The sequence below is a fragment of the Triticum aestivum genome, chromosome 3D (genome assembly GCF_018294505.1).
Source record: "Triticum aestivum cultivar Chinese Spring chromosome 3D, IWGSC CS RefSeq v2.1, whole genome shotgun sequence".
NCBI lineage: Eukaryota > Viridiplantae > Streptophyta > Magnoliopsida > Poales > Poaceae > Triticum > Triticum aestivum.
Window position 1 is genome coordinate 494,202,051 of NC_057802.1, and position 12,952 is coordinate 494,215,002.

A 12,952-nucleotide genomic window follows, 5' to 3' on the forward strand; every position below is an offset into this window, starting at 1 on the left:
TAGCACTCCGCTTCTAACGTTCTCCTTGATGTTCTAGATACCACAGTCAAACTTAAAGCATTAACATGGCCATCAAGTATAGGTCGGACTTCGGGAAGACAAAGGATCCATAAGGAACAACTTCTAGAATAAGTCGCACGAAATCCTCATGGAGAGAATGATCAGATTGCTTAATCAAGATACTAAAATAATAGATCTCCCGGCTAGGTGTGTTGGCCAGAACATCAACCTTGTCGGGACCTACATCATAGATCTTGGAAAAGTTCCAACCATGATATCTACCTGAGATTCAGATCTGGTAGGTAACATGATATTTCAGACAACATGTCTGAAAAGGAAAGGTTGCAACACAAATCGAGGAGATGACGTTGCAAGATTCTCATGAAATGAACTACGATAGCAAGATCCAAAACATGAGCTGGTTTTGCTACAAACCGGTGAACACGTTGTCCAAGATAAGCATGACCACATAGTAGTCTTACAACAAAACGCTACCGAGTTCAGGTGCGGAACCATCATTAATGACATCGAAGTCTCCACGCGTGGAAGTCCAAGGAATTCACCTTAAAATAGACTCCTTTATATTGAACAAATCAATCAGTGGCTTGGTGTGCTAGGGATGCATATGGAATGAAGATGATCAGTCTATCCGACCATAGAATACTTCACACGTGCATGATTGACTTGGGATGATTCCAGAGGAAGAAAAACAAGCATTCTCGAACTCACGGTGGCAACTTACATCAAACACATGTGAATTAGAGGAAGTCACTTCTTTCATTAAACATATACTTCATGAGCTGGCACGAAGTAGATGCTTACAAAAGTTTCCAACACTAGCTTGATGTTCAACATGATGGGCTCAACAACAAGTCATCGGGAAGACCATATAGATGGAATTCCATAATTATGTGAACAAGGACATAGCATTGATCAGACCAAAAGATATAATGGTGTATGCTCGAGGGATCAGCCATGAGTAAGACAACATTACGAACATCGTTGGTTCTGATTTTGATTTGACGATAGCCCTTACTCAAATCAAAGACTGGATAAGACAATAGCTCCAACAATTGATCACGGGAACCAATCGATGAAGATATCATCTTTCTTCAACACACATACAAGATATCCCCTAAAAATGAACTAAGTCAGACAAGCTTTTATCTCCCAACTCTCCAAGTTGTTGTTCAGCTTAACCAACTAGTTCGGGGGTATTCAACACAGATTCTTGGAGAAGGGGTGGTTACAAGAGAACCAACTTGATCACGAACTCAACATATCGGTCAGGTGACAACCTGGTAACACTTCCGAGAAGATATTCGGAAAATCACGAACCACCGATATGTCACTAAGCTCGAGAACAATCTTGATTTTCAGGGCAAGACGATATGATTAAATAAGCAAGTATTGACACTATCCTAACTCATTGATCGAAAAGTGCACCGGAAATAAGGACTAGGTAGCACGATCAACCTTAGGGTGATGATTCAATAATCAACACGCTAAGGATAAGATTATTGTCCATTAACTACGAAGCAACACAGTTGCTAAGAGTATTGATTTCACACATCACGGTTCACTTTTCGGCATTCCGGTTGCGACAAATGGAACCGAGGAATGAATATTGATGGCAGGAAGTTTCACTACGTCAAGAATTCATAAGAGGTGGTACAATTCTCATGACAATCCTGACATAAAGAGGGCAACACTCCGAGGTAGAACAGAACAAAAGCTGGATTGGCATTTTGATCCACGGAATACAACTACTTTGACCCAATCCCGGATATGGATGAGGTACTGGAGTTTGTTTTTCCTAGTCATTTCGGAATAGAATAGCCTGACGGACCACAAGAATAATTAGGCATCGATGAACGAATGCATGCATACCCTTGACTATCAATTGATACACGAGGGCCGGAATACAACTAAAGAGGGACAACCCAAAGGAACATATAACTTTCTGAGTTGTGGATGCATAGATTAGTACGTCGAATCAAGTTCAACAGGTTTCTTCCGGATAACCCATGCAGAGAAGGTAGGACTGGCAGATTCACAATTCTTGAATGGAGAACCCATTAAGAGCACTCTTATTGTGATCTTTTGGTTCAAAGGCTTCTGCCATATTGGTTCATGATATTGGAAGAAGGATATATCATAGACCTCGAGGACTATCGCAAAGGTTACTAATATCTTAAGGGAACTAGCAAATACTAACAACATGAAGTAGGGTGAATCTCGGGTTCAAGAACCCAGGAATAGAATACCTACTAACTAATAACATCACGGGATGCTTTCGAGAATGGTGGCCAGAATCATCACACCTGGAACACAAAACAACATGGCTAGATTTCTGGGTGACTCCCTAAAACACCTAGGGTCATAATAATAGCTCCAACATATATGTCGAGGCAACAAAGTACCTCAACTCACCGATTAGTGTGATTAATCTGGCCCAAATGGACATCAGGAACATGGAGGAATGATTGCAAGTGCATCAGACTATCTAGAAACCTGGGATGACTCGGACAGCATAACGACTGTAAATGCTCAAAAAGATTTGGGACATTCTGCAAAAATGGTGGCATAACCACTCAGAATAACAATATCAAGGTTCCAAGATCAACTGTCAACACATGGAAGTAGTAGAAACTAAACTGAGGCTTGAGACCAACAATCCTACGAGTCTACGGATTAGTAACACGTGATCTTGATAGAAAAAAGATGAGAACCCTAGTTCTTAATCCCTGTAGAAGAGAAGAGGGTGACTCAGATCAGAGGACATACGGTAAAGGAGTAAAAAGAGCCTTACGTTCCCTTCCACAATCAATTCCCTTATATAACTAAAGCATTTCTAGACTCGACTTCGACCAGTTTGGCTTGGTAATCCTACAGGCAGTCAGGCTCTGATACCAAAGCTGTCCGGACCCCGATTCCAAGTCACATCGATCTAGCCGGTAACACCTCATATCACTTTGCGGCCTCACGCACGGTATTCCCACGGGTGTTGCCTTACCATGGCCTGGGACCGTTTGCGCCTTTTGGCTCACGTATATGACAGTGTCGCTAGCATCCATATGACAGGGAACCTGGGCCGACATGACTAGTCGTGAAGCCAAAGTGGCACTAACTTACGGGGACAGGCATACATGAATCAACATCGAGCATGTCGGTCAGCAGCGTGCGAATCCGGGCTGTAGCACTGGGCTCACATGACTCCAGTAAACCGGGCTGTAGCAGGCTAGGCAGGACTCCGGATGTCACCGCATGACATTTCCTCGAAGGGACAAACACAGGAACGAAGTGAATCACATGCCGGCCAGTCAAGTGTTCTGGAGCAGTAGTGCTGAGCTAGCAGGACACCGGTGAACCGGGCTGTAGCGGACTACTTTGGCTCATGGAAGCACAAGACTACATTTCCTCATAAGAGAGGCTACCAAGGATAATCAACTAGGTTGTCGGATCCCACACATACCAAGCATTTCAATCATACACACAATATGCTCGATATGTGTAAATACAACATGGCATCACAACAAGACTCTACGACTCAAAGTATTTATTCAGTAGGCTCCGAGGAGCGAGATATTACAAACATGGGTCTGATGACCCAACATTCAAGTCATACAAGCAATAAGCACATGCGGAAGCTTAACTTGTCTGAGTACAGACAACTACAAATGAAAAAGGCTGAGAAGCCTTACTATCTACAAGACCCTACCGAGGGCACAAGATCGTAGCTGAGGTATCAAGCTAAACGTCGAAGTCCACACGGAACTACTAGCGAGACTGACGTCTCTCTGCAAAACATAAAATAGGCAAACGTGAGTACCAATGTACCCAGCAAGACTTATATCAGAACTAACTACATATGCATCATTATCAACAAAGGGGGGGTGGTGGAGTTTGACTGCAGCAAGCCAGCTTTGACTCGTTGGCTATCCTAAACTATGACTGCAAGTAACTCTTTTGAGGTGGCGCACACGAGTCCACATATTCACCATTCAATACACCACTATGGATCCGCTCCCGTCTACCTACGAGAACGCCATCCATAGCACTCACCCTTATCTTGCGCATTTTAGATTATCCACTTTCACTTGTCTATGAACTATTATAGGCAACCCAGAAGTCCTTTACCACGGACACGGCTATTCGAATAGATGATGTTAACCCTGCAGGGGTGTACTTCTTCACACACGCTCTCGCCACTTACCGCCATGTACACGTCATGTATCTCGGCAACCTTCAAGCGGAAGCCTGACGAGGGTGTCGGCCACGGCCTACCTAAAAACTCAAGTCTCTAGTCCAGGTTTATTGCCTATTCAGGTTCCATCCGCAGGGAGTCCGGCCGAAGTTTCCACATACGGCCCCGAACGATGTGAGCAGGGTTCCCAAGACAACAAACGGGCGCCCGGTACACCGTGCCACATGCCTACCGCATCACCGCCCACCCCGCGGGTCAGCTCTGTGCACGGCCTCTAACATACTACAAACACCAGAAACTACTTGCAACTCCTGGACAGAGGACAAGGGTGGTTAAGAAGCCGAGAGAGTCAATTAAGGATCCCAATGTGTGGTAGTAGCTGTTTATGGATCACAAACACAGAACTCAGTTCCTGAGGACGGTTTCAATGAGACAACCCACCATGTACTCCTACATGGCCTCTCACCGCTACCTTTACCAAATCGTGTTCACACAGTTAGCTCATACATAGTAGGACATGTTTATCACCATTCCAATTCATCCCCGATGAATCAGACCTGACTCAACTCTAAGGAGTAGCAGACATGACAAACAAGCATGAATGAGTAGGCACATCAGGGCTCAAACAACTCCTACTCATGCTAGTGGGTTTCATCTATTTACTGTGGCAATGACAGGTCATGCAAAGGAAAGGGGTTCAACTACCGCAGCATGTAACAGTTGAATCGTTGTTGTCCTAATGCAGTAAAAGGGAGCAGGAGCGAGAGAGTGGGATTGTATCAGAATGAACAACGGGGTTTTGCTTGCCTGGCACTTCTGAAGATAATATAGTTCTTCATCGGTGTGATCGATCTCATCGTCGGAACCACGTCTATTGTGGGGGAACAATCACCGGCAACAGAGAGGAAACACAATCAATGCAATGCAACAATATGATGCATGATCATGACATGGCAACATGCTGGTGTTTTGAGCTAATGCAACTAGCAGCAAGTTAAATGAAGTTGGTTTGAACCAAAGTTTCAAATTCAAACTTCATATGTGATTCTTTAAATGCCAAACATATGATTTTCCCTGTTCAGCAACTATAAGTTGTTCCAACATGCATAAAAATGGTACAGAGGGATAGATTGGATTTTTCCGATAGTTTTTCATATATAAATCTTTGCATTTGGAGTTACAGGTTAATTCCTATGAATTTTTGAAGTTTATAACATTTTCTGGAATTTCCTGTATAAGAATAAATCTAGTAAATGATTTATTGCATCAGCATTGCGTCACTGTCACATCAGCAGCTCAAAGGCGCCAGCCCAGGTCAAACCTGAGGGCTGGGACCCACACGTCAGTGAAACAACTAATTAACAGGGTTAAGTTAATACTAACTAAACTATTAGTGGGGCCCGGGCCCACATGTCAGTGACTTAGTGGGTTAACTAAAAGTTAATTAGCGCTAAGCTAAAATTAGCAGGGCTCTGGGCCCACCTTTCCTTGACCCAGGGGAGTCAAACCCCAGGTCAAACGAGGTCAACTCATCGGCGGTTTGACGCCTGCGACGACTGACGCGGTGGAGGGCTTCGGAAAATGCCCACAGGGCTCGGTTTTGGATGCGGTTTGCGGCTACAGAAAGCTGGGAGTCTCGCGCATCCAACGGAGGCAACAGCTCGTGGCAGAGTGGACTAAATCGACGGCGGCGGCAACTTTTGCGGCGGCCGGAGTTCGGGTGACGTCGGGCTCGACGTTAGAGTACACGGGAGGAGGAGATGGTGGCCGTTCCATGCTCCTGGGAGCATGCAGAGAATGGTGACGCGCCCGGTTTCGAGCCTCAGCGGCTGCAGCGACGGCGGTGACATCACTGGCGACGTGGAGCTCTCAGTTCCGGCTGTGAAGCTAGCTAGAGGATGCGCGCGACGACAAGGTAAGGGGGGTTTCGATCGGGGGCTCACAGAGGTTTGTTTGGCACAGACGGCGAGGCTGGGGAGGGTCGAGGCTGAGCGGGACGCCGAGAGGGACCTCCGGTGATCGAGGTTGAAGAAGATGGCGGTGAGGACGTTCGGGGGTGTCCGGCATCGCGCAGCTCGGTGGAGAGGACGAGGCAGACGTGGCGGAGCTCGAGGATAGGTCGGAGAGGCTCGAGGGCGGCTGTGGGCGCGACTATGGTGGCGACGAGCTCGGGCGTGCGTCCGCCATGGCATGAAGAGAGCGAGGGGGCGAAGGGGAAAGAGTGAGCGAGGGGTCGGTGGGTTCCGGAGGCCACGGGGAGAAGATCCCAGCGTCGCGCTGGCCAGGGAGGGGCCAGGCAGGCAGCTGCATGCCCGCACACGTGAGCGCCATGCACTGCTTCCCCTCTGCCTTCTGGCGAGAGGAGGAAGACAACTGGCAGGGGAGGTGGCTGGGCTGGGCCGGCTTCAGCAGCAGGCCGCACAGGTAGGCGCCAGGTAGGTTCTCTCTCTCTCTCTCTGGTTTTTCTATTTATTTAGTTCTGTTTGTTTTGATTAGTAGGAGTACTAGACCAATTTATTGGCTTCTGTAAATTATTGTATGGACTAGAGATATTACTCTAGAGCCCCACAATAATTTCCAAAATTATTGGACGTGTATTTCTTTTATAACAGAAATAAAGCCAATTGAAATACATTATGATTTAATTCAAATGCCCAAATTAATTACTCTTAATGCTCTAAAAATATTGGTTTGGATTTTTTACCTCCTGACAATATTTTCAGGGATTAAAATGAACATTTCCTTGGGCTCATTTGAAGAAATTTTTAACTTGCTCATTTTTAAAAGGTTTCTGTGGCTTTGAGAATCTTCCTCAATTCAAATTTCTTCGAATTTAACATGATGCATGCTCACTGATGCAACTATTTACAGTCATGAATTTAAGGCTGTGACAACGGGCAACCCAAGTATTGACCAAAGACATAATTCGAAACCGATGCATATAAAGCAATACCCGAGAATGTTTTGTTGAATCTCTAAAGGTGTCCGGCGTTGCACTGCGAGACTTATGCTGGAAACACACAAATAGTGTAAAAGTGCCATAGGCTTGAAAACCAAAAGACTTATGCGGAAACTCCACGTCCGAACTAAATCAAGTCGATTGGTGCCAATCCAAAAATTGGTCTAAAAAAATTTGTGCTTCTGTCGTGCTTTAACATTACACATCCGATCTCAAGACTGCAAGTGGGTCAAGATCGGACCCAGGCTATCCGGCTATTGACCACACACTTGAGTCGAGGAAGGAGTGATAGAAAAAGACTTTGCAACGAACAAGAAGAAAACACACTTATTATAAAACGGCTCGTGTAAATTTAAGAGCCCCCAGCTAACATGGGTAAAGGTAGTTTCTTTTAACAAACAACTCACGTGAGCACGGTCGAACCGAACACAAATTAAAAATTTAAAACTTTGAGCATGAAAGAGACTTAGCTAGTTAATGTGCTCGACATCGATGAAACAGTCTGAGTTTATGGCGGAACGATGTCCCAGCCCCTAAGCCGGTCCTGAGATGGAGGAGCGAAGAGCTCGGCACTCCGAAGTGGCGACACAGCACGACCAATGTGGCGAGCTGGAACCTGCCGTCCATCCGACGCGACAGAGCAGGCCGACAGTATGACGCCGAAGTTCCCGGCATGGGTTAATGAAGTGATGACGAAGCCCCCGGTCCAGCCGAGGTGACAGCGCTGCCCAATCCGGATCATTTACCTATGCACAAAAGATAGTGCAAGCCGGAGATAACAGTAATAAAAAAAGGTTGCATGATTCATAATTCATGCAAAGTGAGTAATAAAAGAAATATGGCCCGTGCGCCAAACACCTGACGAGGTAGGACCCTCTTGATGATGCCGAAGTCCCCGAGGCAACCGAACATGTCACTATGGCAACTCAATCAACAGGATGATCATGCGAGCCGATTTATGCCAATTGGGACGACGACGTTGGCTTGCCGAAGTGACCGCGTGAAGCAGTCGAAGTCGATCACCTACACACACAAAATAGTGCGGTCCAAAAAGAATAATATAAATATATATATAATCCTTGCATAATTGCTTTGCGCAAAGATAATTTATTTAAAGATATGTGGCCGGGCGCCGAAGTCAATGTCGATGCAGGGCGTCGGCGTGATGCGATAAAGGCGTGGCAAAGCCCGAATTCACAGGTCGGTCTGAGTTCCGGATGCGGCGTTCGCCGAACTATGTACGGAAACTGACCGAACCACCACGCGACCATCGTTAATGCGGCCACCATTTGGTAGACCTGTGTACAGATGATGGAACAAACCAGAGTAATAATTCCGTCGTAAAAATAAACCCAAACAAGCAAAAATTGCTAGGATTAATAGCACCTGGTTTATTTGTTGTAGTAGTCCGAAGAAAGTTACTCCCGAAATTGGGACTCGATCCGCACACCCATTGCCTGATGGGTGATGAAGCGACGGCATGGCGATGCTGGCAAAGATTGTCTCATCGAGGCAAAGCCCCCGATCCAACGAACGTAACGAAGCTAGTCGGCTGGTGACGCCAAAGTCTCCGGAGTAGGTTGATGAAGCTAACGGCGTGGGTTGCCAACACAGGGAAACATGCCAAGGAGACGACACAACTGTGTCGACGGAGGCGGGACGACGAAGTCGGCACGCCGAGGTGACAGCGTGACCCGGTCTGAACCAATCGCCTACACACATAAAATAGTGCAAGCCAGAAATAATAACAATAATATGCTTAAAAAATTCTTCTACTTAATTAATTTAAGTGAATTAAATAATTAAAGAAATATGGCCTGAATGCCGAGGAGACGGAGCAGGTCGGTAAGGTGACGTTGCAGCCACCATGCCAGCCGATGTGTCGAAGCTGGTCGGCCGGTGACGCCGAGGTCACCGGAGCATGTTGATGAAGAAATAGCGGAGCCCCCGGTCCAGCTGAGGTGTCGAAGTAGGTCGGCGTGATGTACATCGGCTTGAAGAAGCAACAGTGCGGCCATGCCGACGCTGGTCGTAGCTCGTGATGTGGTCAATGCCGGCTTGATGAAGTGACCGTGCGGCGATGCCGGTGTGCCTGCTCCGTGTAATCCGTGGGGCGGCGATGTTGGTGATGATTTATCCTTCGCGATGCCGAACTCTTGTTCGGTTCACAGAGATGATGATCCAAAGAAGTTGAGCTCGGCTCAACAAAGCGACGACGTGTATAGCGCAGGTCGGCAGCCGCACAGCAATATTGCCGGACTGGTTTGACACCAGCTTGATGGTGAAGAGTACCTCAGAGAAGGCTTGAAATTTTATGGGCACATGTTTACGAACAACGTGCAATACCCTAGAAGAAAATTCCTTTAAAAAGGTTGTCCAATACCCTGTTCATGAAGAAAGATGAATTCGGGTCGGATTCGTATTCGCGCAGAAAACAGATCCGAAAAGTGATGCACTAATCGGAAGGTTCCCGGAGTTTGAACGGTCGGATCGAGCTGAAATTTTGAGAGGTGGTAGATATAGGAATTTCTCAGTAGATCAACCGTTGGATCTTCCAAAGGACGTCCGAGCTAGATGCTGGACACCACGCTCCAAACTCTGTTCAGATTTGACAGGGCTCCGGTATATCGGAGATCGGCGGAGATTGCTCCATCGGAACGTTACAAAATTTTACAGTGTTGTTGTAGACTCAATTCCGCACAATTCCAGGGAAGGAATCGTCAAAACGATGCTCGAGGAGGTGGTGGTAGCAGATACAAATTCGCTGTTCGAAAAAACATTACGGTTGCCCGAGGGCAATGTTGACATTGAGCCCCCGAGCTCCATGGATGATTCCTCCATGATCATGATAGAGATCAGAGTTGATGTTCATGAAGGCCCTCGTCTGAACATGAGGATTGGAGGTAGGGCATAGTCCTTGGTCAAGCCAAGGTGACCAGTCGAGCAGGCAACAAAGACGCCGATGTCGTAGGCGAGCCATTGATCTTTTGCCAATCACACATCGGAACTCTCAATGAAAGCACCATTGTCGGTGTCAAAACTGGCAGATCTTGGGTAGGGGGTCCCAAGTTGTGTGTCATGGATCAATGGGTAACAGGAGACAGGGGACACGATGTTTACCCAGGTTCGGGCCCTCTTAATGGAGGTAATACGCTACTTCCGGCTTGATTGATCTTGATGAATATAGAGATTACAAGAGTTGATCTACCCTGAGATCATATGTTGTGGTCCAAACCCTAGGGGTATGATGATTAATGACATAATGATCTATCGACTAGCCTAGCCTTGGCTTATATAATGCACCAGAGGCCTAGGATAACAAGAGTCCTAGCCGAATACGTTGGTGGAGAGGAGTCCTTGTCTTGATCACCAAGTCTTGTGGAATACTCCTAGTATGCGGCATGCGCTGCCCGAGTGGCCCATGAGTGAACCGCCATGGGGGTCCTCGGCCTGATCCACCTGGTCAGGAGACGATGTGGTGAGTACCCCCTAGTCCAGGACACAGTCAGGGGCGCTCCGCCCCTCCCCCCATTTATAGCCGGAGGAGGCCAACCGCCGGCCTCCACGATCCCCAGTAATGATGACCCTTTCTGCATGCAACATGCTCTTGTCAAGTTGAACGGTTGCCAAGGCAGTGTGGGGAAGCAGAGATACCCACATACCATCAAGGGCCACGCATCGACCGAGGCCGCAGGCGGTTAGGGCCTGCGACGCTCCGCCTTTGCCCTTTGGCTTCACCTCGAAGCCAAGTTCGAGCGCGCCATGGCCCCGGGAGCTACTGTCGGCGTTCTGGGAACGGGGTTACCCAGACCTGCCTGCCTGCGGCCCATGACCTGGATCCATCGACGGCCTGGTACGGCCCACCTACAGCATCAACAACTCACGACCCTCGTGACGGGCCAAGCCTCGCGAGGCGGGTGACGCGAAGACCTCCAGAAGGAGCGGCCTCCTCAGGCTGGCTCCTTTGGAGCGGAGATCTCAATGCAAGCATCAACCTCGTGAGGTTCGGATGACGTGAGCCATGACGACCAAGGCCAGGTGGGCACCAGTGGGCGCAGTACAACAGTTTATTATTGGGTGCTAAGGAGGTAAGCGCAGGCGCGGAGTCCCGAGGAATCAGCCAAAGGTTTCCGTTTGCATGCACCAAGACCAAGACCGCCAGGACAGCAGGACGGAGGTCATCGCCGAGCCCACCATGGCGTCACGACCAGAGGCTTTGCAGGTGAAGACTAATTTTGTCAGGATAAGATGTACTAGTTGTCTTCCTTTGAATTTGGCCGTTGTGGGATCCCTTCCCGCCTCCATTTTGGGGGAAGAGGATCAAAGCCACTATAAATAGGACCTAGCCACCACCGTAGACGGGGGGATCATTCAGATCATCCTCTCCCTCACCAGCTCAAGAATACACCTCCTGAGGTTGTTCGCCCACTGTACTAGTTCATCCTCAGCCCACTTCGAGGCCAATGCACCACAAAGCAGGAGTAGGGTTTTACACCGCAAGGTGGCCCGAACCTGGGTAAACTGCTTTGTCTCGTTTCCTTCCAGTTCATCGAGCTAAGCCGCGGGATCAACGAGTAGGCAGACTGGGGAGGTTGAGTTCTTCGCACGCACCCAGGAGTTCAAATCTATCCAGGGTCTGTGGAGCCCGGAATCTGACATGGTGCACTGCTTGGAAACTGAACATTGAACTTCAGAACAGTATGCATATATATATATATAAATATATATATATAACTGATGTATGTCTTCTCTTTTTTCCTCTAGAACTTATGCATCTACATTAGAAGTACACCTAGTTTCTGTATCATTGAACTTACTGTGTAACAATTCTATATTTGTTTCACAACAGTCTTTTACTCGTTCGGACTAACGCAACTACATGACATGTACTATTAGAAATAACAACATACAACTTGCAGTGGTAGTTGAACATTATATAAACCGTAGTAGCTACTTGGACTAATGCATAAGTTTATGTTTTTTACTGGAACTGGAGCTAGCATATTACAGGTACTAAGAGTAACCTCGACATCCAAATTATTCATCAAGTGGCACGGGTGTAATGAACTGATTCAAGCATTTGCAATGTACTATCAGCTTCTGCATCATAGGAACATGTGTCACTGATGCAACACACATGTAGTACTGATGAACCGAATAGTGTAACATGTATGTAGAGCATAGTGTGTGCAACTTCTAAATTGAATCTTTCGCATAGCAGGACTGACGAACTGACACAAACGTGGTATTTTTCTTCAGGCAAACCCAGATCTGAAAAAAATTGAACTGATCATTTGTGCTTCAGTAGCAATCAGGCAGATTAAATTTTGAGGAAAATTAATGTGGGAAGCAGACATCACCTGCAGTGGCATGTTCTTGGATCTGATGTCTTCTTCTTCCTCTTGTCTGCGTCGTACTGGCATAATCTTATAAGGCGGCGCCATTGATGAAAGCAAGGAGCTTGGGGAGACGACGGCGCTCCTGCTTGTGGTGGAGCTCCGGCGACGAGGTCTGAGGAGGCAGTAGTTGGTGGCGGAGATCATGGATCCAACGAAGGAGCTCCGGCGAGGGGGGGGCTGGTGGCGGGGATCACGTCCTCGTCGAAGGAGCTCCGGCAAGGGGGGAGGCGGGAGGTGGGGATCACGACCCCATTGAAGGAGCTCCGGGGAGGGGGGGAGTGGGGAGGCGAGGATCACGAACCCAGACAAGGAGCTCCGACGAGGGAGGGAGGCAGGAGGCGGGGATCACGGCCCCGGCGTTGATTTGCCAGGAAGGAAGGAGATGTC